We start from the raw sequence: 24,499 nt of genomic DNA, 5'->3' as shown, positions 1-24,499 counted from the left end.
GTTGGGAGTATTCCTGGAAGGTTTTCCCACAATGTACATCTAGCACAAGTGACCAGTAACCACATAAGGATATCCTAACCTAACTGAATGTATCCCTAACTCAGCTTCTCCCTAATGTCAGAGGCTACTCCAATGACATAGGGGAATTATGATGGAAGACTTGTCAGAAGCAACACTCTTAATCAACGACTGTTGAAATATCTTATTTTGCAAATTTTACAAAAATATAACATGGTGTGTATATATTGCTAGGGCCTGTCCCAGGGCCTTAGGAGACATATGTGCAACTGAAGGGCCCTGAAGCTTAAGCATCATTAGCTTCATGGTAACTCTGCCTCTACATGGAGTCGATGTGAGGATCAAGGAAGTAATACATAGAAAGCCTCAGAACAGCGTGGCAACACAGTAAGTGCTCAACAGTTGCTGTCTATTATAAATTACTGATACAGGAATAGGTAGCTAAATACAGCAGACCACGAAGTCCAGAAACAGACCCAATTATAGGTAGACAGATTGTTATAGAGATATAGGAGGTAGATAACACTACATATTAATGGAGAAAATAAGGGACTTTTTAGTAAAGGTACTGATATAAAATTATTGAATTCATTAGAGCTAGATTGTATTTCACTCCTTACATCAAAAGTTTTACCTGAAAGAATAAGCTATATATTTTAAAACACGATGAAGGAAAAAAACAGTAAAAACAACAAGAAGACCAATAAGAAACCATAAACGAACTAGAATAAAATTCAAGAGAAAAGTATTTGTTTTTGAGGCAGAGAATTCCTTTCTAAATATTCACCAATGACTAAATCCACAAAATAAAAATACTGGCATATTTGACTACGTAAAACTGTTAAACTTTCCATCTAAAAAAGCAAAATAAAATTAAAAGTACAAAGACAAACCGGGATGAATGTTTGCATGATTTATGATGAAGGCATGCTATCCTTAATATATAAAGAGGCTTTACAAATTGATAAGACAAATATCCTCTCCCTTTTTTAATGGACAAAGGACACAAACTGGGAATGCACAGAAGTATAACCTTTCTGAAGAGTGATTCAGAAATGTGTCAGTAGTTTAAAACCTTAAAACCTGTGTATCTTCTGTTCCAGCAATTCTACCTGTGGTAATTTATCCTGAAGAGCTGGGTGTAGAATTAAAAACAACAATAAAGGCCAGATGTGGTGCTCATACCTGTAATCCCAGCACTTTGGGGGGCCAAGGTGGGAGGATCACTTGAGGCCAAGAGTTGGAGGTCAGCCTGGGCAATATAGTAAGACCCCATCTCTACAAGAAATAAAAAGAAAAAAATTAGCCACGTGTGGTGGTGCATGTCTGGTGCCTGCAGTCCCAGCTACTCGGTAGGCTGAGGCAGGAGAACCACTTGAGCCCCGGTGTTGAAGGTTACAGTGAGCTGTGATGGGGCCACTTTACTCCAAGCTGGGCAACAGAGTGAGATGCTGTCTCTTAACACACACACACACACACACACACACACACACACACACACACACACAAAGAATATCAAAGTGTTATAATAATAATTTTTAAAAATAGAAACAACTTAGATAAGTGATTAAATTATGGTGCAATCAATCACATGATGGAGCAATAAATTCCTATTGAAATAGTTGTATTGATATGAAAATGTGTTCTCAACCCATGATAATTAGTGAAAAGAGCAGGCCACAGAGCAAGATGCATGGCATACCATCTTGCCTTTGAGACTTAGAGTGTACCAGTTTGTTTTAAATCTCTAATATATATATGTATGTCTAAAAAGACAAAGTATGACCACTACTATTAATTTGATATATTGCAGGGTAATGGGATTGTGAGTGATTTCCCCCACTTTATATTACTTTTCTTATTTCAGAGAAAGAGTTGTTTTGTTTTAAGTAAAAATATTGTGAGATTTGACTACATAAAAATTTTGAATGACCTATCTGGTAAGCTACAGCAGGGACACTAGGCATGTCTATGCCATAAACTGCAGTTTATTTCTTGACTTCATCTGAAATGCTGTTAAGTATCACTTTTTATTTGACTAAATGTGATTTAATTCAGTGCAACACTCATTGCAAGGCACCAGAAGTGAGATTCAAAGATGACTGGAACATATTATTCACCCAAAGAAGCTTATAATTTAGTAGGAAAGGGGGAAGCCCACTGGGGCCTGCTCAGCTAGAGAAAAAACTTCTTTTGCTATCTGGTGGATTTTTAAGAAATGCAGCAGCAAAGGCAATTTGCCATACCCTAGACTAAATTCAGCTTACTTATGGAGCTCTTCTTTCTTTGCTTGTCGTTGCTTTCTGGAATCCAGCCTAGGAAAGTAATATATGTCACCATGTGTGCTAGTTTATAATTAGAACACATGTGAGGACTTACAAGAAAAAGGCCTATCGGCAAAAAACATTAAGTCCAATTCTAGAAAAGGCAGTCAGGACAAAGAAGGAGGAAGAGATCTATTTTGAAAAATAATTTAATGCCAAAGAAAGAGAAGACATTTAAAAAGCATAAAAGGCAATTATTATTGCCGTTAGGATTTTTATATTTTAGAGAGTGCATGAAAATATAGCTGCTATTGGATTACCCTCTATTTGAAAGGATGAGCATTGCAGGTATAAATAGAAGCTAAGGTCAAGAAACTGAAGGCAGAAAGAGGCTCACGTGTCCAGCAGAGACTGATAAGCGTGTGAAATATTACCCTCTACTCATACGGCCTAACTATGCCTGGGAGCCGAGTTGAGCTCCTGGGAAGAAGTGCAGGGTAAAAGTCAAAAAGGCCCACGACTGCCCTTCTTATAAGTCTTAAATCAGCCCCAGCCTTCACCAAACTTTATTATAACACTAACACACAGTAGAGTCTTAGTTCTAAGATCTCTGAACCTATAGGGTCATTTTCTCCCCACATGTCACCCTTTTCCAACTAAGAATTGACACTTTTCAGAAAGATGTGGTTGATCTAAGCCCTGAAAACCAACATTTCCTCCCTCTCCAGGCTCAAGAGTTTCTGAGAGGCCTTTCCCAGGAGCGTGGGCCCCGGAATTAAACAAACAAACAAACAAGCAGGAAGAGGGTCACTCCCAGTGGGAAGCAGCGTGATCTCTCCCCATCTTTCCACCCGCACCCCCGCTGCACCGACCTCCTCCATCGCAGATTTCCCCCCTCTGCCGGCGGCTCAGACGGCAGAGCTGCTCAGCCACCCCCTCTGCTGTCCCGCCAGGCTCCCCCAGCACCTCCCGCCTCCCCTGCCTCAACCGTTCCCTCTGTCTGGGCTCTTGTCCCAGCTGCCTGGTCCCAGCTGCAGTCACTGCAGGATCCGCCGCTGTGCCCCTCGCCCCAGCAAGGTTGTGAGAGTCTCCACAGATGCTCAGCGAGTCTGCTGCCTCCTCTTCGTCCTCCTCTGAGAGGTTCTCTTCTCATGACTAGATGCCAGACCTTTCTTCGAGAAGAGGGAAAAGAAGAACGTTCTAGTTCACTACGTCCACCCGAGTTCTCTCGGGACCCTAGCTCTTCCTCAGACACGCTTCGTCTCTGTGTTAGAGTATCTCTCTTCTGCCTCACTCTTCTGGGCTTGAATGAGAGTTTATTTAACCGCTGGTACATAGTTTTTGTCTGCAGCCCGTCTGAGGGATGGGGACATGTCTACCCATTCCCAGCGGATACTTGGCGCCTTTTCCCTAACGTCTTCAACCAGTGGGTGGGAACAGGAGGAACTGTCCCTCTGCGCTTCATCTTTTTGGATGGAGGAGGCAGAGATTCCTACTCCTCAGTTCCTTCGGGCAGCAACATTCCTTCTGAGCCAGTTTTCTGGGGATGGATGGAGGAAGCTGAGGCTCGTAGCTTCCCAAGAGCCCACTTTCTTAGCCCAAGCATCTGTCACGTTGGCACCAGGGCCCTAGGCCGGGTTTATCTTCATTGCCGTCACACAGTTTTCCCTACAAACTCTAGATCCTACAAAATTCAGGAATCCCTGAATCTATCATCTTATGTCGAAATTTCTCCTCCTTTCTTCTGCCCCTGTGAGAGTATGCGTTCTCTTGGACCAGTATAACTGAAATCAATGTTAGATTATTTAACTAAAGTATGTCCAGGGGCTTGTTAAATAAAGAGGAGTGTGCATGGGAGATTGATTTGTTAATTGAATGGAAATCAAAGTCAGGGCAATCTGAGGACAGCTTATCTAGATGCCACAATAACACCAATAAGCATATTTACTTAAGCATTGAGGGTATTATTTTTGGCCATCCCTCCTCCTCCTCTTCTTCCTCTTCCTCTTCCTTTTGACATTATCTTATCACTTATGTTTTACAACTTTCTCATTCAAAAATTCCATATTTAATTCCCCCTGGTTTCATCTGACAATTTGGAGAAGCAGAATAGCACAAAGTAAAACATCACACACCGTGGAGCCATGTTGCCTAGGTTTGAATCCTGACTCCACTTCCTATTGGCTGTGTGACTTTGGGCAAGTTGTTTGGCTCCTTATGCCTCGGTTTCCTTATCTGTAAAATGGAGATTATGACATTCAGTTTATAGAGTTGTTATGAAGATTAAATAAGATAATATCATAAAGCACTTAAAATAGTGCCTTGCACATAATGAGCTAAATCTAAGTTCTTTAAAATAAATAATATACGTCTCTGAGCAAATTAGGGAGTAAAAGCATTTGATTCGTAAGTTTTCTAAGACTTTGCAGACCTGAAATGTCTTAGTGTTACTTTGTTCTACCGATGACAGCTTTGTTGAGGAAACAGCTCTTTGCAATAAACCTCACTCTTACCCTCCCCGGCCACTAAGCCTTGTAGATGTTGCTCTGTTGTATCTGGGCTTATGCTCTCTCTGCTGGGAAACTTTGCAATGTCTGCAATTTGAAAACACCATGGTATCAATCTCTTACTTAAATGTTTTTACTCTTTATTGTGGAAAATTTCAAACTTATACAAAAATAGAGGGATTCTCTAACTTAATTTTAATAAAGATTCCATTTATAGATGAATTTTTCCCCTCAAATTCTGTTGTATTTTTAGTTATTGGCTGTTGAGAATTGAGGCATCTTCTCTGAGGTTCCTGAGGTTTGGAGTGTGGATGCTGCTCCCTACTGTCTCAGAGCTCTGTCTTTCTTTCCTCCCGGGTGATAACTGTTGTGGAAAAGCCCAGGTTTGGCTTCTGTCTTGATCATTTACTGGTTATGACCTTATTAGTTTTCTCTAAACCTATTTCTTTATACATAAACCATGGTGCTTACAATAGTAGTTTAGCGATTTTTCTATTTTTCTTGGTTTATTGTACATTTTTCTTTGTAGAGTTCTTTTATGTTCTGAATGTTTCTCGAGTCAACTCTGTTTTCTCATTGACTTTCTACCATGTCTGTTTTGATTTCCACTTCTTCCTATGATGACTTGAAGTAGTTTATTGTGGATTTTTTATAATGAATTTTTAAAAATCTTGTCCTAGTGCTCTTGGGTATATGTTGCCTTTTAGCTCTTTTAGCAATGGTGAACCTCACATGATATAAGAAATCCACTCCAATCTAAAGATGAAAGGCATAAACAAATCTTATAGAAGAAAACAAAGCAGAACATATTGGAGTAGGCAAAAACTTCTTAAAAAGGAAACAAAAAGTTTTAACCATGAAAGTTGATAAATTAGACTATATTTAAATGACACTGTTTATCAAAAGACGCTAATCAAGAGAAGGAAAAGGCAAGCCATAGATTTAGGAGAAGATATTTGCAATACATATGTCTAGCAAAGGACTGGCAACCAGAATGTGTAGACTGATAAGAGGAAGGAAGCCAACTGAATAGAAAATGGACAAGAGACTTAAACAAGCACATCATTAAAGAGGTTATTGAAAAGCCCAGTAAGTGCACAAAGAGATGTTTAACATAATGCATCATCAGGGAAATGCAAATTAAAACCACAATAAGATACCACTACACCAGAACCATAATGGCTAAAAATTAAGTGGCTGAAAATAACAAGTGTTGGCAGGGACATAGAATGATCATTAACACTCATATGCTCCTGGTGGGAGTATAAATTGGTGCAACCATTTTGGAAAGTTTTTTAGCATTTTCACCTATGGATGAACATACACATGGTCTGTGACCTACACATTCCACTCCTAGGGATAGTCCCAACAGAAATACGTATGGGTGTTTACCAAAAGACATGCCCAGGAATGTTCATAGGAGTACTCTTTGTAATAAACAAAAACTACAAACTACTGAAATGTTCATTTTCAGTAGAAAAGATATAGAAGTCATGGTGTGTTCACACAATGGGCTACTACACAGCCATGAGAGTGAACTGATACATGAACAGCATGGATGACTCTTACAAACTCAATATCAAATAAAACGAGCCAGATCCAAGAGTGTATATTGTATAATTCCACATAGATAAAGTTCAAAAACAAGAAACTAGTCTATGCTGTTAGGAGGCAAGAAATGGAAATGACAAGAAACGGGCTTCTGGGTACAGCTGATGTTCTGTTTCTGGGTCTGAGTGTTGCTACAGAGGTGATGTATGATGTTCAACATCTCTGTGTGCTCTCAAAAGCTACTCACTTTTGAAAATTCACTAAACTACACACTTCGGATTCGTGCATCTTTCTGTGTATGTAGAGTCTATGTAGACTGCAATAGAGTTTGAAAAATATGTTGGAGATTTGTTCCCTAAAATTTGCATTTCTTCTGGATGATTTAGTCAAGAGATTTTCCTTAGGCTCTTACTGCTTTTTACTGTTCCTGTCCTTAAGTTACTTTGTGCTTGCTTGAGTAACGGTGACAATATTTTTGCACACAGTAAACTGATGTGTTTGTTTTATTTCCATCTTAATGTTCCCTTGCAGCCTTCCCTAAGAAAGAAGACTTATCTTCCCAGAGCAGGAAAGAGTGAATATGTGGCTTCCTTATCAAGGTGGTTGGTTTAAAATTAGGGCGTCCAGGGAGAAGACCTGGCGTTCACTCCCAGGAACGCAGACGTGAGAGCCAAGGACCTGCTGGGTGAGGGTGAGGTGACCCCCTTGCTTCTCCTCCTGGTCAGGAGCCAGATGGACAATGTGGCAGCGATTAGAGGAGCTCATGGGGTCAGTGAAAGCCTCGGTGAGGTTGAGCCAGCTGGAGGGCAGCCCCCAGGCTCTGACCAAGAGAAACAAAGCTGGTTGGAACAACTGCAGAGGTGAGCTGTGGACACCAGAACACCAGGGACAGGGCCAGTTGCCCCTCAATGATCACCAGCCCACACATACCAAAGGGACCAAAGGGCCAGCATGAGGCCAAGGGAGGCTTCTATCCCCACAAAATCTTGAGGCCACCTGGGCCCCTCCCCTGTGTGCCCGGATGCTACCTTAGGGCTAAGCTGGAGAAGGAGAGTAGGATCTGAGACTGAGTCCTTCTGCCTATGAGACAGCCTTACTTAAAGGGATTGGTTACATTCTTGCTAATTCTTACTAATTGTCCTGGGATAGACTAAAATACATTTTTTCCATGTCACCTAGAGGGTGGGACCTGGTGACATCAGATCGCTTAAAGATGATAAAACAGCTACATTTCATCTGCACTTCTGAGTATAGTGTGAATAAATTGGCAGCCTTCTCTCTCTCTCTCTCTATCTCTCTCTCTCTCTCTCGTTTGTTTAGTTTTCCTAGATTTCCACCAACTTGTAGACTTTTGTTGCTACTGAAAGTAGTTCATGTTAGGAACTTTTCTAGATACTTGAATAGAATTTGAAAAGAAAGCTCCCGAAATTGCAACTTCCCACAATCATTCCTTTATTTGTTAGTAAAACAATCTTTATAATTTCTCTTACTTTTTCACTCTATTCATCATCTAATCGTCTTGCCACCCATCCAAATAATAGCCATTTTGTTGGCTCCGTGTGTCAGGTGTTGAGCTACCAGATGAAGAAGACAGTCCTTGCCATCGAGTTTCAAATACGGAGAATGAGTGGGTAACAAATGCTGTTCCATAGTCACTTTTCCACACACCCGCATGGGCTTGTTTCAGCTTCAGGGTCTGGGTGTTTTAATAACCAGACCTTGTTCTAGGCCTTGGGTTTCTGAGTCTTGACATAATGACAGTCGTCTTTGGGTTGTTTCCACCTTTTGGCTGTTGTGAACAGCAAATAATATGAGCTTTCACATACAAGTATTTGTTTCAATATGTGTTTTCATTTCTTTGGGGTATAAACTGAAGAATGGAATTGCTGGGTCCAAATTTACATTTTTGAGGAATGGCCAAACTGTTTTCCACAACAGCTGCATCATTTTACCTTCCCACAAGCAATGCAGGAGTGTTCCAATTCCTCCACATCCTCACCAACACTTCTTAGTTTCCATTTTTTTTATTATAGCCACTCTAGTGTGTATGGAGTGGGTGTGTTCCTTGTGGCTTTGGTTTGTATTTTCCTAATTATTAGTGATGTCAAGTATCTTTTCATGTGCTTATTGGCCATTTGTAGATCTTCTCTGGAGAAATGTCTATTCAAATCCTTTGCCCATTTTTACATTGGGTCATCTTTTTATTGTTGAATTGTAAACATTCTTTATATATTCTGGATACTAGAACTTTATCAGATGTATGATTTGCAAAGATTTTTTCACATTCTATAGGTTGTCTTCTTACTTTCTTGGTGGTGTCTTTTGATGCACAAAGTTTTTGATTTTGATAAAGTTCATTGATCTAGTTTTTATTTTGTTGCTGGTGCTTTTGACATCTTTTCTAGGAATTGCTTGCCAAATCCAAAGTCGTGACAATTTACCCCTATGTTTTCTTCTAAGAGTTTAATAGTTGAAGTACTTACATTGAGGTCTGTGATCCACTTTGAGTTAGTTTTTTTATATGGTATGAGGCAGAGGTCTACCTTCATTCTTTTGCTTGTAGATATCCACTCGTCCCAGCACCATTTGTTAAAGAGTCTATTCTTTGGTCTTGGCACCCTTGTTGAAAACCAGCTGACCACAGATGTTTGGGTTTATTTCTGGATTCTCAATTCTATTTCATTAATCTTTATATTTATCCTTATGCTCATACTACACTGGCTTTATTCTTATACTTTTGTAGTTTTGAAATTGGGATATGTGAGTCCTACAACTTTATTTTTCTTTTTCAAGATTGTTTTGGCTAAACAGGGATCCTTGCAATTCCTTATCAATTTATTATCAGTTTTTAATTTTTTTCAAAAAAAGTCATTAGGATTTTCATACAGATTACATTAAATCTGTAGATCACATTGAGTAGTATTGCCAACTTAATATTAATAATATCAAGTCTTCTAAACCATGAACCCAGGATGTCTTTCCATTTATTTAGATCTTTATTTTTCTCAGCAATGATTTGTAGTTTTCAATATGTAAGTCTGTACCTCCTTGGCTAATTTGATTCTTTCTGATGCTATTATAAATGGAATTTTTAAAAAATTTATTTTCAGATTGTTCATTGCTAGTATATGGAAATAAAACAGGTTTCTGGGTATTGCTCTTGTATCCTTCAACTTTGCTGAATTCATTAACTAGCTATAATAGTTTTTTTGTGCATTATTTGAGATTTTCATATATACGATCATGTCATCTGTTAATAAAGATAATTTTACTTCCTCCTTTCCAATTTGGATGCATTTTTTTCTTTTTCTTGCCTAATTGCTCTGGCTAGGAGTTCTAGTACAGCATTGATTAGCAGTGATGAAAGTAGGCATTCCATCAGTTTTCCCATCTGCAAAATGGAAAAACAGAGTAGGTATCCTTTGTCTTATTCCTGATCTTAAGAGAAAAGGTTTTAGTCTTTCACCATTGAGTATGATATTAGCTGTGGGTTTTTCATAAATGCTCTTTATCATGTTGAGGGTAATTTCCTTCTATTCCTGGTTTGTTGAGTGTTTTATAATCAAAGCCTCAATAATTTTTAAGAATGCAAGGGGACCCTAGGACCAAGAATGTTAAGGGGTCCTGAGACTAGTTTGAGAACTACTGGTATAGAGTATTAGTTAAGAGCAAGAGCTTTGAAGTCTGTCTACCTGGTTTTGAATTGCAGTTGGGCAACTTATTTGCTATATGACCTTGGCTGATTTTTAACCTTTCCATGCCCTAATTTCCTTATTTGGAAAATGGGGATGACAATAGTAACATGATCTACCTCAGAGGGTTAATGAAAATTAGAGGAATACATTTAACTCTCTGGTTGTACTTCTGTTATTAGCTGTCTCACATATTGTTTTGATGCAGTCAAATGTAAGATAAATAACTAAAATTAGTCCTGTTTATACCTCATTATCAAGGCTCTTCTTGTGTTAATAAAAATAATATTAGGGCTCCAAGGACAATGAAGAGCTGGAATTATCTGTCCCACATGTTCTGAATCTTTTTAATAAGCCAGACTGAGCACAGTTGCTGTGATTCTGCTGTAGTGATATAAATATGACCTTCCACGAAAAAGCATGTCATGGCCAGAAATGAAATTCAAAGCAGCAGATTGGGTTTCAGAGTCCCCATCACTAGAATATGCTGCCTCTGTGGTTACAGCGAAATAAATATAGACCAGACTGATGATGTGAACACATTTATTTAACTTCGCCCATCTTTGCTTACTTCCCAGCCAACAGAAACGAAACCAGCCCAGCTATAAGTAGGTCTGCTAATCCCTCTCCCTCCAGCCTCAGTGATTCCCTCCTTTTCAAGGCTAATTTTCCACCTTTGCTCTTGAGTTTTTTCCCTTGCTGTATTGCTAGACTATCTGTCCATTTTCCTTCTGGTGACTTTAACGTCTCTATCTCTACTGGTTCCTTTTCCTGATGCCCACAGATATATATTAATAACTATTCCACTAACAGAAACGATTTCCTCAAAGCCTCTTCTTCAGCCTCTGGGTCTCTGCTGTTCTTTCTTCCTTCCTGTCACAGTTTCTTCACTCCACTTCTTCATCTCCTCACGCTCCTCAGCCGCAACAGTCTGCTATGGCCACCACTTCCTGAGTGGCTCTAGGGCCACTGGCTGGTGAGCTCTAACTGCCAAGTCCATGAGTCTTTTCTGTCGTGTTATTTGGCCTCATCAGGTATGAGTTGACCATTCACTCCTTGAAACTCTCCTTGCCTGGAATTTGTGACACAGTTTTACGTTTTTTCACACTTCTCTAACCTTTTCTTCTTGTTTGCTGTATCACAAGCTTCTCTCCTGCCCCTACCCTTGGGCAGTGGTACTGCCCATGGCGCCACCCTTGGCTCACTGCCTCCCATCCCCAACCCCGTTCTGCATGGTCTCATCTACTTCCACGATTTCAGCTAATGCTGGTGGTCCCCAAATCTGTATCTCCAGCCCTGATCCTTCTTCTTAGCATAATACTTGTGTTGGGTATTTAAATGTCAAACAGAAATCTCCTGCTGGTGTCCTACAGACATGTCAAACTGAGCTGACTACATCTCCTTCCCTGGCACCTCTTTCAATTCCTTATAAGGTAAATTGCTGCTACTTAAAAAAAAAACCTCCAGCTGAAATCCTGAAAGTGAAGTGGGGAGAATGTCTGGCAGTCTGACTTTAGCCTGTGGCCTCAACAGATCAATTACATCAGAATGCAACAGAATTGCGCCGTGTGTGTCGCATAATTGTGTTCAGAGATGAGGGGAATGCTTTGATTACATTCCTGTCTCCAGGAATAGCACCACCCACCTGTCAGCCCCACACCGTGGTGGAAAGTCACTGAGCCCTGGTCGCTCTCCTGGTCTGGTCATCACTAGCTCTGGGAGCTTGGGCAAGGTTTTAAACCTTGCCAAGCTTCCATTTCTTCATCTGTCAAACGGGGAGAATAACATTGTTACCTGGGAAAACACAAAAGATAGGATTGTTCAATCAGACTCACAAGAATCAGAAATCTTACCCAGTATTGGCCTTTACTAATAATTCAAAATTCAAAAGATACAGTTGGTATTGAGACTTGGGTTGACCACGCCGTGGAGAAGTCTGGGGCCACCAATGCAGCCCCAGGTCCTTGCTCACCACATTAAGACACACTCTGGCCCAGAATGGACACATGAGGTCCGTAAGTGATGAGTGCAGGACGTCACTTACACAAAGGGGTCAGGAAACACTTCCATTTTATACTCAGTAATTACATAGCTGACACTACTGCTTTCCAATGGGCAAGGTCCCATAAATGCCCCCATCCCAGATATGCTCACCATAAAGTGCCAGCTCAGCCCTGGCAAACGCGTTGTGCAGATCGGGCTTCTCTATCATCTTTCCCAGTGCAAATGCTGCCAAGAGGGATTCAGCAGGAGATTGACCTGGGTCATTTCTTCTTTTCTTTTTGTCTTCTTTCCTAGGATGTTCTGAAATTTGGGAACATGACTTTCAACCATCACCTAACAGTTATTTCTTCTTCTTTCCCAGTTTACAGAACCTGATTTTATTTGGGCAGCAATATGCACAAGGAAGGAATACCTGTCCCCAGGCCTCAGAGAAAAGCCATGATTGGTCCAAGCCTGCCCCATTCCCCTGCTAGAAATTGGTTCTGGACTGAGCATGTGCTCAATTATGGCCAATGAAATGGAAGAGTCTGGGAGCAGGATTTTTGTAGTCCAGTTAAACATAAAAGCCCAGAGAGGAAGAAGCCTCATGTTAATAAGCTTAAGGGTAAAAACCCAACATGCCAAGGATGGGGACTAGGAAGACATAAAGAACCCAGGTCCTTAATGACATCCTTAAACCACTGCAGCAAAAAAGAAAGCTTCTTTCTCCAGGGTTATTGTTATGTCAGATTTTCAAATGTCTTCATTGCTTAAACCAGTGTGAGTGTGCGTTCTGTTACTTGCTACTCCATGTGTTCCCAATCGAGACAGTACCTTGTGGAGTTCTTTGAGGATCAAGAACAACCGCTGAATGTAATGGTCAAGCATATAATAGATCTTTAATTTCCAACCACTATCCAACAGTTTTTTCTCCTGTCTTTCGTTTATAAAATCTGATTTTATTTGGGCAGCAACAAGTGCACGAAGGAGGGCCCCATCCCCAGTCTCAGGGAAAAACCATAACAAGTCTCGATAGATCTCAGTATACCTCAGTTCCCTTCCCCTTTCCTTCTCCCCACCAGCTGTCATCCCCACATTCTTTTCTAGTCCCAGCCGCCACATCCACGCAAGCACCAGACTCTGTAGACTGTTTCCTGATTGGTCCTCCTTTCTGCTTTCGCCATAGCTGCGCTGGCTCGGATGACTGCTCCTCTCCCCTCTTTGCTGCCCATTTCCCTCCCCAACCCCATTCTCCGCACACCTACCGGACTAGCTACAGAATGGTCAAGCTGAGCATGTCACTCCTCTGCTTAAGATGCTCACTCGTCCTCCTCCCCCAGGGGGTGGCTGGCGGTTCCTAGATTGTGCCTCTGGGCCACTCCACCTGCTCCAAGTACCTTCTTCCTGAAAGGCAGGCTCTGCCCTGGTCCGGCAGGGGTCATGTTCTCTGATTTGCTTGCTTTCCTGGCTGATTTAATCACTTCCTCCTGAGGGGGTGTGGGACATGTTACCTTCAAATATGGCACCTTGGCATCTGAGAAAACAGCAGAAGCAGGAGAGTCACTGTCAGTTTCCCCTTGCCCTTCTCCCCTGAAGCAAGCCACAATTTCCTCATGCCACAGTTACCCTCCCGAAACCCAGAGGAAAGGAACATTAGGAACATCCTAATCCTCAGAGACAGGGCAGCAAGAAGAATCTGAACGAACTGAACTGGCCTTGCTACACCCTCTCGGTTTGCTACCATTAGATCACACCCCCTTTGTCCAATCCTACTTCCTCGCAGCCATCCGCTTCAGCAGGCTCAGCACAAAAATACGTATTTCCTTGTTTCTTTGAGTCTTCATTTCCAAAGGCTCCCTGTCATGTAAAACTTGTTTTAAATAAACGTGTTTGCTTTTCTCTTGCTAATCTGTCTTTTGTTAAAGGTGCCTCAGTGGGTATAATCCTAGAGATGGGGGAGGAAAGACCTTTTCTCCCCTACAATCTCCTGTGCATTTTTAACCTTATTCACATTCTTACTATTGTGCTTTTCAAGAGCAACTGAGTTGTGATCATTTGTTTATGTGTCCCCTGTAGACTGTGAACCAGCTGGTCACTTATTCACCCTTTCCATCTTTATAACCACTGTGCCTAGTACAGTCTGCAGCACTTTGTATTCACTCACTATGTGAGTGTGTGTTGAATGAATGAGTTTTACATTTGATTGTTTGGACAGGGATTCAGTTAGCCCCCAGTACCTAGAGGCTGGTTATGAAATATACAGCTTATTTAGTCCCCATCTTCTGTCTTCTTTCTCACGTCTCCCTTCTACCCCATGTTCTTCCACACTAGAGTCTATGAGCAATGTGGTGCAGCTCTAGGGAGGCTGTTGGTTCAATAACCTGGAAACTTGGTTTTTATGTCTATACCAGGTTAGGAGACCAGGCTTTGAATTTGCTGGATGCAGGAAATGGAAACTGACATCTCTGCAGAGAGCTAGGACTTTAAAGGTGCCATATACCTGTGATAAAAAGGGAAACTAGCAAAAAATTTTCCTACACACAGGGAGACAAGAACAAAGCCTGTATGTCTGGCCTGGGCTCAGACCAGGGGGAAAAACTCTTGCTTGTAGAGTTGCAGCCATTCTATACCATTATTTGAGATTTGACTCTCCGCAACCAGCATGTTCTGGGAGCAATTTCTCTGATGATAAACTGCACCCTTAGCTTATGTCTGGTTTGGGTTTAAAGACGTTGTCTGTCTGCAGCCGTGGATTAGGACAGTGTTCCTCGGGGTGTAGGCTGGAGATAACATGTATCGGAATCTCCGGGGAGTCTGTGAAAGATTCAGATTCTCAGGCTTTACCCAGAGCTTACACATCAGAAATCTCGGAGACTACATTTGAAACAAGTGTCCTAAGTAGTTCTTGGGCACACCAAAACTTGAGAAATTCTTGATTGAAGCCAACCTAAGTGACTCTTCCTTTTATTATTATTATTTTTTTTAAATTTCAGAATATTATGGGGGTATGAACGTTTTGGTTACATACATTGCCTTTGCACTGCCCAGACCAGAGCTACAAGCGTGTCCATCCCCCAGACAGTGTGCCCCACACCCATTAGCTGGGAGTGTACCCATCCCCCCCCCACCTGCCCGGCACCTGATGAATATTACTTCCATGTGCACACAAACGTGTTGTGCAGTTAGTGCCAGTTGATGGTGAGCACGTGTGGTGTTTGCTTTCCACTGGGGCTCTTTGCTTTCAAAGCTCCAGGTCTGTGGAGAAACTGGCTGGAGCTGGCCCTGCACCAATCAGGTACAAAGTGGCTCGAAACAACATGCACACACCCAGGACGTGGCCATTTTGTTTTTAAACATCACTGCCCTGGAGAAACTTCTGAACATGTGCACAAGGGTGTTCACTACAACATTGTTTCTAGTAGTGAAAAATTAAAAACAACTCTGAGGTCTATTGTGGGGGAATGAAAGACAAATTGTGGTGTGGTCATACAATACAATAACAGTGAAAATGAATGAACAAGTGTATAGAAATCAGTGTATTTAAAAAATTTAATGTTAAGAGAAAAACATGTAAGGATGTTCATGTAAACTTTAAATTTTAAAAAATTAACTATAGTTTATATGGAAAGTATATAAATATGGACTGAAGATGCTCCAATTTCAGCGTAAGTGAGTGCTCCTAGAGATGGAGGGAGAGGACTGGGACTGGGGAGGAGATTTCAATTTTATTTGTTGGGGAAAAAAAAGGATTTGAAGCACCTTTTCTGCCCATCCCCCCACTCTGAGATTTTTGTCAGTTATTCTTACAATGTAAAGGTTTATACATAACACTTACATTTTATTTTGTAATTCTAAGTAAGTTTTCTATGTTCTGCCTATAGTTGTTTCAAAAATAGAAAACTTTTAAATAGCATATTCAGTTTCATGACTATGTAAATATTACGCACCAAGAAACCAATAAAGTGTTATGGCTCTTTTGTTAATAGAATTTGGCAGGTTTTCTGGTTTTCCAGAAAACCCCCATTAAAAAAAGGAATTAATGTGATCGGAGCCAGAGAATATCAGTAAAGGTAAATCCTTGTGTCACTTAAACTCTGTTGGTCCAGGGAGATCCTTTTGAGCATCCCAATATGACAAATCCTCTTAATTTCTTGCTGGCTTCTTTCATTTCTTTGTGGTTTCAGTTTCTTGTATTCCATGTTGTTCTCTTTCTTGGACTTCTTTTTATTTTTGCTGAAAAATATATTTGCATAATTTTGTCATCCAGAGAGTATGGATAGCAAATGTTCTGAGTTCTTGAATTTCTGGAAATACCCTATTGTTGCCTTCACAAATAACTGGTACTTTGGTTGGGTTTAGATTGTAGGTCCGAAATCTGTTTCCTTGCTAACTATGGAGATGTTATTCTTTGTTTTCCAGGATCCAATGTTGTTAATGGTAGATGACAGTTCTGTTTCTTGTTCTTTTGTGGAAATCCCAAAGATTTTAGGATGTGCCATTTATATTTGGAGTTACAAAATTTTGCCAGGGTGTGTCTAAATTCTAATTCAGTTAGACAAATCTTTATTGATGGCTTCTGGGTGCCAGGGACTGTTCGATGTGCTGGGTTTCATTAGTGACAAATCAAAGATTCCTGCCCTCCTGGAGCTTACAATCTAGTAGGGACATAAGTAATAAGCATAATGCATTAAGAACTTCATACAGTATTGTCAACGGAAAAGAACCCAAACTCTGTAAAATAATTTAAAGAGGTTTATTCTGAGCTGAATATGTGCGACCATGGCCCCAAGAAACCTTGAGCAACTGGCTGGGTTACAGTTTAGTTTTATACATTTCAGGGAGACAGGAATAAAAGTCATAAATCAATACATGGAAGATATACATTTGCTTGGCCTGAAAAGGCAGGACATCTCGAAGAGGGGGATTACAGGTCATAGGTGGGTTTAAAGATTCTTTGATTTGTAATTGGTTAAAGAAATGACGCTTTGTCTAAAGGCTTGGAATGTTTTAAGGTAAGATAGGAGAGTGTGTTAATCAGAGACAAGCCGCGGACACACTCAGTCAGACTCAGTGATCTGTTAAGTACATTGACGGCCTGTAGGTGTGGTTCAAGCTTTGCCTTGCATGGCCTCAGGCCTGTTAATGAGTCACAAATGACATCTCCAAGAAGGGAAGGGGGCATGAGGAGACTTGTCTGACCTCCCTTCTCATGGCCAGCAACTCAGCCTTAGGGTATGTCTGGGGTCCCCTTGGCCGAGAGGGGTCCACTCAGTCCGCTAGCTGGCGGGGCTTCAGGTCTTAGTTTAGTTCACAGCAAGCTAGTAGATGAAAAGTGCCGCTTTAGTCTTTTTCTTTAATTTTGTTCAGGAGACCCTTTCAGTCTTAAAGACCCATGTATTTCTTGAGCTTAAGAAAATGTTCTAGGCCAGGTGTGGTGGCTCATGCCTGTAATTCTAGCACTCTGGGAGGCCGAGGCGGGTGGATCGCTCGAGGTCAGGAGTTTGAGACCAGCGTGAACAAGAGTGAGACCCCGTCTCTACTAAAATAGAAAGAAATTATATGGACAACTAAAAATATATATAGAAAAAATTAGCTGGGCATGGTGGCGCATGCCTGTAGTCCCAGCTACTAGGGAGGCTGAGGCAGAAGGATTGCTTGAGCCCAGGAGTTTGAGGTTGCTGTGAGCTAGGCTGATGCCATGGCACTCTAACCTGGGCAACAGAGTGAGACTCTGTCTCAAAAAAGAAAAAAAAAGAAAAGAAAATGTTCTGTTACTTCTTTGGGTATTTCCTTTCCTTCATTTTCTCTATCTTTTCCTAATTAGACAGTGGCTGCCTCTCCTCAGTGCTCTTACCCTTGCTGCCTCTTTGTTTTCCTTGCTCCACAGTCTGTGAGATTCCTTGATTCTAGACCAACTGCTTGGTTTTTCACTGTTGCCAACTTACTATCTGGCCCATTTACTGAATGTTTGCTGTTGCAATCCTCCTTTTAATTTCCAAGAACCTTTTCTTGTCCTTTGATTTGTTCCTTTCCCATAGCCATGTCTGCCCAGTTCTCTACTGCAACATCTCACTTTTCTCTGAGGACAGTAATTACTATTTTTATAAAGTCCCAAGTTGTCACTGCTTCCTCCAACGTCAATTTTTCTATTGGTTCAACTTGGACTTTCTTTTTCATGCTGTTGGTTTTCCTACTCTATCTGCAATCCTTGGTTTCCTGCCTGTATTGATGAATACAAGACTGTGTTCATTGGCATGGCAGTTGTCATGAGTGTCTTTGCTGAGGTTAGGTCACTGTCAGGCCACACTCTTGACTGACAGCTGTCTGAGGGTCCTGTGTAAGTAGGTAGGGTTTACCAAAAGACAGAAACCCTTTTAGGGTGCCTGGGTGAGGAGCAGTCAGGTTAGAGACTGTCACAGTAGTACGAGCGGGCTTTATTCTCTTTAGTATTTCAAACTGGGGTCTGCCTCATTCTCAGGCCCTACACCCTCCCTCAAACACTCTCTAGGCAGGTTGCCTGCTTTCTTTACAAAGCAGGTTTCCGGATCCATCCTGAGTGTGAAAGCCATTGCCTCCAGCTATGACATGTTCATACAGGGGAGGGGACAAGGGCTGACTCAGCTGTTCACAGTGCTGTTCCTGAACGATCATCCAAAGCCTCTTTCTACTTTTTGCACGTGTTGACTCTGGGCTTGGACCTGCTCCTTGTCTCCCTTAGGAAGAATTTTGGTGTGTCAGGTTTATATTTCCTCTGTTCTTTCTCCGTCCCTGCTTCCTATTTTTCAGTTATCCACTGTTGCATAACAAACCACCCCAAAATTTAGTGGTTTAAAACATAAAAAAATGTATCATTTCTCATGATTCTCTGGGTTGACCAGGCAGTTGTTTTATTTCATGCGGTGTCGGAAGGTTCCAAATGATGTCCTTTTGTGGCTGGTTGCTACTGCTGACGACTGGTGGGATCTCGAGTCAGGCATCAGCCAAAGGCCTTGGCTCTTCTCCGTGTTAGCCTCTCCACGTGGCTGCTTGAGCTTCCTCACAGCATGGTGTGTGCGTTCCAAGAAGGAGTGTCCTAAGAGGATAAACCCTAACGTGTAAGCACCCATGAGCCTCTGCTTGTATTTCCTAATGTCTCGGCCAAAAAAAGTTACATGGCCAAATTCAAAGTCAAGTGGTCGGGGAGATGTGGTTAATTAGAGGCACCCAAAGTAACAGTACAAGCTTCTATGTATCCTTCACATTTTTTGGTCTCCTAGTAGTACCCTTCTCTATTTTCAAGCACCATGTTGTTTCTTCTTCTAGAAATAAAGCAGAGATGGGCTTCGTGGCACCTGGTGGCTACTCGGCTGAGGAGGGAGGATCACTCAGCCCAGGAGTTCAAGGCCAGCCTGGGCAACACAGCAAGTGTGTGTGTGTTTGAAAGACCTCAGGAGCAGTCTGAACACTACAGCAACATTGCGTTTTGATTTAGTCCCTGTCCCAGCTCACCTTTTTCATACAAAACGTCAAATTATCCTCCATTTCCTTCTTGTCAAACCATAATGTTTTGTCCTTTCTTATCAACGCAGAGTATTTCTTCTTTCTTGCCAGCCACTATAACTTCAAACTCCCTATTGCCTCACTTGTATTCAAACTTTATTACATAAAATAATATTCGTAGAGCATTGCTTAAAGGGTAGTCACGAATTCCCTTTGGTCAGAGCTGGCAGGTGGGTTCAAGCTGGCATGTGAGAAGAAACCTAGCAATGAGTACTGTTGGGAAGGGTGATGAGGCAATGTCCAGTCTCAGTGGGAAAATGTTCAGTGATGATTTGGTGACGTTTGCCCTGGGCTGGACTGGAAGTGCTGGTGTGGCTGCCCAGAAGGTATTTTCCATCCGTGTCTCCAGATATTGTAAAATTTATCACTGAACCACGCCAAACTTTCAGAGAGTTGCTGATCTGCGTGAAATCGTTTTAACCACTTGAATGTACTGAAAGGCACTTGGCAACACGCCAATCACCTGCATCGAGGATATTCTGAGAGACAACTGTTCAGAATTTGATTCTATATTTATTACAGGAACGTTGCTGGGGACAAACTATATGACACTGTGTTCCCTTTAAGAGGATCCAGGGAAGAGTTTTTCTGAGCAACGGATCTGTTTTTATCTTATGGGCACTGTGCATGTTATAACTGATTATGTTTCCTTCCTTGCTTTAGTTGCTAGGAAACCCAGGACAAAACTGCAGACCTCCTCTGGCAACTGCACAGGACCTTTGAAAAACATTTTAGCTGCTAACTTTACTTCTCCCTTCATTTCATTTTTTAATCACTCTTTTTCCTACAGAACTCCTTCCTTCCGTCCTTCATTCCTGATTCCTTTCTTCCTCTCTCCTTCCCCCTCTTCAGTTAACATTAATTGAGCATCTGCTGTGGGCCAGCACTGTAAAGCGGCTGGACACACAGCCATCTTTTCCCCCAAAATCCATGTTAATAATTGCATCCTTAGTCAAGGAACTCAGGCTATTGGAAAGAGTTGGGGAGACCCATGCACTGAGAGATTCTTTCAGTAGTTTTCTTGGTGGGGGGGTTGGCTCCTCCCTGGTCCCTTCTCCAGACAGGATCCTAGGGACCTACTCACTAAGCACACCATCCTTGCCCTAGTTACTCTCAGGTCATCTGTTCTGTCCCCGAACACCCCAACCATCAGCCTATTTAACTGCCTCTTGCACATTCATCTGGAGTGTACTGTAGCCTTTCCTAGGGACACAGACACAACTTTTATCAAAAGGACAAAAAATGGCAAACGGAAGCCCGTGAGGAGGGGACGGGAGCGCAAATCCTGGAGCGGGGGCTAAAGCGGGGGCCACTTTCACTTCGCTCTTCCACAAAACCATTAGTCTGATGAGTCTGCCCAGCAACATGCTGTCTGAGTTCCCACTTCCCGTATGACCGCGCTCCACAGGGCTCCACTTTCACTTCCCTTCGCAGGAGAAAGTCATCCCAAGGGGGGCCTTCGATTTAGTTCCAGATTAGTCAATTATTCTGAATCTACATTACAAAAAACTATGTCTTTCTCACCAGGTAAGGGGCAGTGTGCAGCTCTCCATGTTTCCATTTTTGCTTCCAGGAAGCTTGGAGTCAAATCTGATACTTTGTCACAGCTACAACATTAGCCTTCCTGGCTTGCAAGATTGATGCTCCTAAAAAAACCAAAAAGCAAAAATAAAAAACCAAACAAGCTTTATTGTCTGAATGTCTTTTTTTTTTTTTTTTTTTTGAGACAGAGTCTCGCTGTGTTCCCAGGCTAGAGTGAGTGCCGTGGCGTCAGCCTAGCTCACAGCAACCTCAAACTCCTGGGCTTAAGCGATCCTCCTGCCTCAGCCTCCCCAGTAGCTGGGACTACAGGCATGCGCCCCCATGCCCGGCTAAATTTTTCTATATATATATTTTAGTTGACCAGCTAATTTCTTTCTATTTTTAGTAGAGACGGGTCTCACTCTTGCTGAGGCTGGTCTTGAACTCCTGACCTCGAGCAATCCACCCGCCTCGGCCTCCCAGAGTGCTAGGATTACAGGCATGAGCCACTGCGCCCGGCCTGAATGTCTTTTTTAAAAGCCATCTACAACCCTTTTTCGAACTTAGTAAGTACTGGTCTACACTGAGCAGAACTCCGACCTCAGCCTCCTGAGCAGTGATTCAAGGTACCAAATGGTGGCGTGTCCATCCCCTGTTTTCCAAGGTGCTTTGCTGCTGGTCAGCTGTGGCATCATGAGTACAGTGACTTAGAATCAGAAGACATGAGTTCAAGTTTGCCCTTTGTCTTCTTAGCCCTGTGAACTTGGGCAAGTCATCTAACTTCTTTGAGCCCCAGTTTCTTCATCCATAAATGACTGTATATCTTCATGGTGTTGTAAGGATTACAGGAGATAGTATCAATGGAATTACTTTTTAATCTACAGAGTAGTACACTGTTGCAAAATGGGATTATACGCACTGGGTTTACGACCTACCCCCAAACCCAGAGAAGGTCCTATGAAACATTCTTCATTCTGACCACTGATATCTTCAGCATTAAGAGAGACTGTTGTCAACATAAATCATATAATCTCCAATATTATATCACCATACCCCGAAGCTTTGCCATGTCCCCTGGGCCCCTTGCAGGCTCTGAGGGAGCAGCTCCCTGCGCTGGGACATTGGATGTTTCTGCCACGGAGTCCGGAAGCCCAAGGCTGTCATGCTGGTGGCAAGGCTCACCAACCCCTCTCAAGTGGCTTCTGTTCACCATCTTCTCTGACTCCACCTTCTTCACGGGACATTTGTTTCCTTGATTTTAAGCCCCATTTCTATGCTGATGACCCCAAAATACCCGTAGCCTGTGCTGCTCTTGGAGCCACAGACTAGTAGCCCCAACTGCCTGTGGGGCAGCTTCTCCTGGGAGCCCCAGGGCTACTGAAAACCCAACATGTCTAAAACCAAACTCATCTCTAGCACCTTCCTCCTGACCTTCTCCAATTCCTATCCAGATCTTCCACATCTGTGTCCTCTTCCTTCTCACTGCCATCGCTTTGGTTCAGGTCCCATCATCTCTTGCCAAGACAACTGTAGTAGTCTCCTAATTAATTGTTCTTCCTGCCTTCTATCTCTATTCCTTGTAAACCATGGTTCCTACCAGCTGCCTGACCGAGGTTTAAAGATGCTACTCTTATCAAATCAGCCCCTCTTCCCATTTATAAATTATAAATGGATCCCTACACTTAAGGTCCTATGACATTGAGCCTCCGATCACCTTCTGTCTTCACCTCCTGCCAGCCCTCCTTGACAGCCCTGCATGACATCCCAGTATTTCCAACCAGACAAAATGGCTTGCAGTTCATAAAGTGACATGCTCTCTCACACATTTCTGCTTTTAACGCATGCTGGCTCCATTGCCTGGAACACTCTACCTCTTCCTTGTCTGCTTAGCTAACTTCTAGCTGTTCTTCAAAGCTGGTCTAAAGCTTCACTTCCCTCTGAAGGTTTTCTTGGCTCCTCCAGACCAAATCGGCTGGTTTCTATAGCAATTTGTACATACATCTTTTATTGCATTATATGGCAATTGTTTACACGTCTTTCTCTCAAACTAGACTGTGGTCTTCTTGGGCAATTTGTAATTCATCTTTGTGTGCCCACTTAGAACAATGCTGGAAACATGGTAGACTCTCTGAGGATGTCTATTGATTAAATGAATTGATTAGTGATTTACTTATCACATCTATTCTTACAGTAGTAGAAAGCACTACTGAAGCCAGGTCAATATGGTAGGAGTAAGTCTACAGCTATGATGTCCAATAGAGAAGCCACTAGCCATGTGTGACTGCCAAGCACTTGAAATGTGACTAGTCTGAATTGAGATGTGCTGTGTCAAATACACACGGGAGTTGAAGACTTAGAATGGAAAAAAGACTGTAAAGTATCTCATTAATAGATTTCATATTGATGACTTGAAATGATAATCTTTTGGATATATTGGACTAAAGAAAATATTAAAATTAATTTCACTTGTTTCTTTTTACCTTTTTCATGTGGCTATAAAATCTACAATTATACACGTGGCTCACATTTGTGGCTTGCATTATATTTTTATTGGACAATGATGATCTAGAGCATCCATCCACTGAACAACTATTTCTTGAGAACCTACTGTGTATCAGGTATTAATCTATATGATGGCAATGGAACAGTGAACAAGACAGATAAGGTTCCCAACCCCAAGGAGCTTCCACTATAGAAGAGGAGAGACAGATGAGTAAACAAAAGTGTAATCAAAATAATATTAGATAGTAAAAGCACTATGAAGACCGTCAGGCAATGTGCTTGATAGCGTGGGGGAGGCTCGGAGGGTGGTCAGGTAAGGCCTTCTAGAGCAGGTGGGGTCAGGGAGAGGGAGACGAGTCAGGAGACTAGGACAGTCTAGACGAGATGTGGTGTAGACACAACTCGGAGGTGGTGCAGAGGGGGAGGGGCAAACAGACTTGAGCGATACTTGGAGGCCGGAACAGCTGTGGACACCCAGGTTTCTGGCTCTGGTGAGTGGGAGAATGTGGTGCCACCAGATGAGATAAAGCAAGAGATGTCCCAAAGAAAAACGAGGAATTCCATGGCCATGTCGAGTGTGTGGTGCCATTGGGACGTCCATGCAGCCACACTAAGGGAACAGGCCAGTGCTAGGAATGATCATTTGGGATCTATCAGCATAGATGTGGTCACTAATAGCAAATGTTGCTGAGAAAAGAAAGAGAGAAGATGGTAAACGAAGAGGAAACTCAGGTCCAGAGAGCACATTCCTAAATTGGAAGATACTTGAGCATGTGTCTAGGTTGGGGGGAAGGATCCAGGGCAGACAGAGGGGTTCTGGTGTAAGAGGGAGGGCAAGATCCACGCAGCAAGGCTTGGGTGGTGATGGGAGGGTTGGGGTGGCCTGCTGTACCGCTGGGAGGAGGTCAGGGGTGTTGGAGGA

The 24,499-nt window shown here is 42.2% G+C and overlaps 1 long non-coding RNA gene and 1 other non-coding gene across 2 annotated transcripts in view; one reads left to right on the top strand and one right to left on the bottom strand.

Moving 5' to 3' along the window:
• Nucleotides 1-1,259: 1,259 nt before the first annotated feature.
• Nucleotides 1,260-24,499, bottom strand: part of LOC123645072 — a 26,952-nt gene continuing 3,712 nt past the window's right edge. Inside the window, exons 2-6 of the long non-coding RNA XR_006737398.1 lie at nt 21,079-21,200; nt 13,281-13,549; nt 12,187-12,336; nt 11,678-11,826; nt 1,260-1,296 (exon numbers count right to left, since the gene is read on the bottom strand). This is a non-coding gene — a long non-coding RNA (uncharacterized LOC123645072). The remainder of the gene's footprint in view (nt 1,297-11,677; nt 11,827-12,186; nt 12,337-13,280; nt 13,550-21,078; nt 21,201-24,499) is intronic.
• Nucleotides 15,976-16,037, top strand: LOC123645358. The gene has a single exon (XR_006737539.1). It is a non-coding gene; the product is annotated as a U7 small nuclear RNA (small nuclear RNA).

Source organism: Lemur catta, chromosome 9 (assembly GCF_020740605.2).
Source record: "Lemur catta isolate mLemCat1 chromosome 9, mLemCat1.pri, whole genome shotgun sequence".
NCBI lineage: Eukaryota > Metazoa > Chordata > Mammalia > Primates > Lemuridae > Lemur > Lemur catta.
Note: the sequence above shows the minus strand (reverse complement) of the source record. Positions and strands in the feature narration are given on the sequence as shown.